Raw genomic sequence first — 4,219 nt, forward strand, 5'->3', positions numbered from 1 at the left:
AAACCCATTCCCAGGAGCCACCTGGGAGCCGCTGGGATCTCCAGGACAGCAAAATAACAGAACTATGGAAAAATGAGAGGGGCCTTATCTCCCAGAGAAGAGCATAGTGAGATGTAGAGCAAGACAAGAAGCAGATAAGGCACCAGGAACACTCACAAATCCACTGACCTACAAAGTGTGAGATGCCTGAAAAGCACTGATAAATTGGGCCTTCATCAGTTTTCCTCCTGGTTATCTGATTTATGCAGATGCAGGTAACACACTGCTGAGGGCCCAGCTCCCAGCACAGAGAAAATGAAAGACACTGCAGTGCCTTAATGAGGGAATATTTTTAGAGCAGATCCAACTGAAGTGCTAAAAGGATTGCACAAATGATCTTCCCAGATTGCTGGTGGGGAATTGGGAATTATCACATTTAAAAAGAGAAAATTGAAAAAGAAGAGATAAAAATAAGGTTTTAAGATATTATTAAAAAAAGATGAACCACACCTCAGAAGGCCCCTGACTGGGTTTCCTTAGCAGCTTGGGCTGTCTCTCAAGAGAAGCACAGGGAGCAGCAAATTTTTGAGAAGTCAAATGGACAAGCCTAGATGTTTAAAAATCAAAAATCCATCCTTTTTTTTTTGGAGCATCAAGCTTAACCCTACGGATTTTATTTTTCTTACAGAGTAAAACAAAAGTAAGTGTATACATCTCCCAAGAAAAATCCTCTGCCAATCCCTCCTTAGGAATGAAAGCATGCAAAGACAACAAGCACTTTACTTTTTCTATTAAAAATGCTTTCATTGCTGCTCTTTAGGTGGTAAACATACAGTTGGGATTGGCACAGGGTGGCTGTCCCATCCCTGGAAGTGTCCAAGGCCAGGTTGGATGGGGCTGGGAGCAATCTGGGACAGTGGAAGGTGGCCCTGCCCATGGCAGAGGGGTGGAATCAATGATCTTTGAGGTCCCTTCCAACCCAAACCATTCCATGATTCCATGGTTCCATGGTTCCATGGTTCCATGGTTCCATGATTCCATGAACTACAGAGCAGATTTTATCTGCAATGCCACAGACGCTTGGGTAGCTCAGGATTTTCAGTCCTTCCCCCTGCTGAGGTGCAAGGCTTCTTCTGTGACTTCATCAACTTCCAGAGCATTGCTCCACTTGGAACAGATTTTGTATTTTTAAAGCAGAAAGCCAGAGTAGTAAGAGATCACATTTTTCACATTAGTTTGCAGCAGGGCACATTAGTATGTTGAACACTCATGTCTGGAGCTACAGTTTCTATAGTTACTCGTGCATCAGGGTTTCACTGAACTACTGCAATATTCATCCTACAGCAGCTCTGCTCCCCCCTTACTAGAAGGAGAGGTTTGTAAGAGAATTTGTGGTGAGTTCCTCTCTTTGTGTGCACTTTTAGATTTCTCAGAGCACTCTCTTAACTGACAGAGTGTTACTTGGTAATGAAGCAGGCGAGATGTAACACCTCGGAAAATTCGAATTTAATGTGAGATTCATTCTTCTGTGCCTCTCTAGGAAACTGGATGGAGGGTTCCTGGCTGGAGAAGACATGCAGCACCTCATTAGAAGGAGCAGAATGGTCTCATTTTCCTCTTCTAAAATTGCTGCTTGCAGGTCAATATCAAAACTTGGGGGAAGACAAAATTCTGGCATTTATTCTGTTCTAAAGAAAATTATTTGGCAAGAGAAAATGCCAGCCCATTCTGCTTCCTCAAATTCCCTGGAACTGTGTGAAGGAAACCCAGCTCTGCTCCCTGGCAGAGCCACAGCCACCCCTCACACCTCCTGGCCACCCTCACATCTGCTGGTAAAACACACAGATTTCCCTTAACCAACCACTCCTCATTTTTCTCTTTGATATTAAAGCAAGTTAGATAAATTATTAATTATGAGCCTGACCCAGAGACCACTGGGCTCAGTATAAGGTTTACCATGGAGTTCCAGGCCAGAGCACCTGGGATTATTCCTGTGCCCCAAACCAAAATCCTTTTAACTTCAGGAGAATCCAGGCAGGCTTGTCTCAGAGTGAGGTGAAAGCATCAGGCTAATAGCAACCCCAATTATAACATCTGAAGAAAGAAAATCAAACTATAAAAACTTCCCTTTTTATATGAATGACAGCTCAGAGAAGGGAATGGGAAGGGAATGCTTGAAATATGAATTTACCAGCTTTTTGTAGAAATAATACAGCTGCTCTGTTTGAACCCTCACCTGTTGCACAGCTTTCTGCTTACAAATTGGGTATTTCCCATGGAGTAATGTATGACTAGATACATTATTCATAGATAGATAGATAGATACATACATACAGATTTACTTTTGGACCTTATTTGGATCTCATGAAAGGTATTGTGGTTTTGCTGCTGCAAAGCTGGAGCGCAGTGCACGGACTGGATTTCTGTGATTTCCACAAAGAACACAGGGATGCGCTGGCCGTGGCACCGAGCTCCATTGCCATCTAGTGGCACCTTCCCAGCCCACCTGGCCCTGCACAAACCCTGAGGGGCTGACCCTTGGAAAAACAGGGGTTCATCCTTTTGCTGAAATCACATCATGCCAATCACCTTCTGTTTGGTTGGTGTTTATTTTTCTTTCCTGTGCTATATGAAGCTAAGTATGCAAAGTGAATTGTCGGTGTTTGCTCCCATTCCTGCCTCTGGCACGAAGGCAGAGAGCTGCAGGGATGGGGCAGGGCAGCCAAAGGATGCAGGAGTTGGGACAGGGAGGAATAAGCCACTCCTTCACATCCAGGCGTAGGAGACACTGAGGGTAGGAGGCTCTGCACAACCATCTGTGTGTCACTCACAGCTTTTATTTACTGGCATTTCAAAACCTCCAGGAAGCTTCCAAACAAACTCCTCAGCAGAGAGAAACGGCTCATTGACTGCCTGGGATGCTGCCACGATAAATGCCATGCAGTTCCTGCTGCCTGCCCTGCCCCGGGCTCTCATTTGTGTCACTTCCCCGCGGCTCTGCTCAGCACCGACCCCGTTTGTTTGCAGTCCCCAAGGGTGTGAATGGCACTCAGCCAACCACAGGTGACACTCAGCTGCTGATCTCCACTCACCAGAGCAGGGCAGCCAGTCCATGGCTTCATCAGGGCTGGGCTGTGGATGAAGAAGGGAAATGATTCTTCTTCCCCCTCAGGTTTTGTGTTGCTGAAATGGCTCCCGAGATATTAAAAGTAGAAGTCGAGATTCCTCAGCTCTGCTTTTCAAGGTTGTTTATTTTTTATCTATGACATTCTTTCTCTGACCTGCTGAGATCTGTCCGGCAGGTCAGTTCATGGCACACTGACCGCTCTTGGGGTGGTGTTAGCTTTTTATACTAAAAACTACATGTACTTTATTTACAATAATTTTCCAATACCTATCACCTATGTTATACAGTCTAAACCAATCCAAAACTGTCACCATCACAGCAGAAGATGGAGGACAAAAAGGAGGACAGGACACGCCCAGATTCCTCCATCTTGCTTCTTGAAGCCCCATTCTAAATCCCCAAAATTCTACTGTTTCCCCCTGTGATAAATTAACTATCATTCTGCTCCAACTCTTGCATCTTGTAAATCCTCACACAAAGTGGGTAATTGTTTCCATGGGTTAAAATCAAAGGCACAGGTGTCTTTGACTCCGTGCCAAGGTCTCTGAGCCCCTCACCAGGGTCTCAAGTCATCCAGGGCAGCCAGAGGAATGTCCTGGGTTCCAACACTTCCCCAGCAGCCACAAACCTCTTTTTGCCTCCAAAAGCAGCAATCCTCTGTGTCAGGAGGAGAGGGTAATCCAGCAGGAGACACCAACTCACTGGGCCTCGATGCCACCTGTAGCCCCCTGTTTCTCTTCACAGAGAAAAGCAAGGCACAAATCTTCCCAAGAATATTTCTGGGTTTCACATTCTCTGAAGCTCAGAGAAAGGAAAAACAATTCTTGTCATTTGCTGTGCCTGTGTTTGTGCCAAAGTAGAATGCAGTATGGAGATTGTTTACCCAAAGTGATGGTGTTTTGTTTCCTTGGCCTATCAGGTGTGTGTGTGTTGGGACTGTTGGGGGACAGTCATGAGATTCTGCGCAATGTGTGCAGAGTTGAGTGCTTGGCAGATTCAGTTTAGATGTAATGTAATATAGTATAGAAGAATATAGTATAATAAGGTAATTAATCAGCCTTCTGGTAAGATGGAGTCAGATGCATCATTCTCTCTCCCCTGATCAGGGGTTCC

The sequence above is a fragment of the Zonotrichia albicollis genome, chromosome 17 (assembly GCF_047830755.1).
Source record: "Zonotrichia albicollis isolate bZonAlb1 chromosome 17, bZonAlb1.hap1, whole genome shotgun sequence".
NCBI classification, from domain to species: Eukaryota; Metazoa; Chordata; class Aves; order Passeriformes; family Passerellidae; genus Zonotrichia; species Zonotrichia albicollis.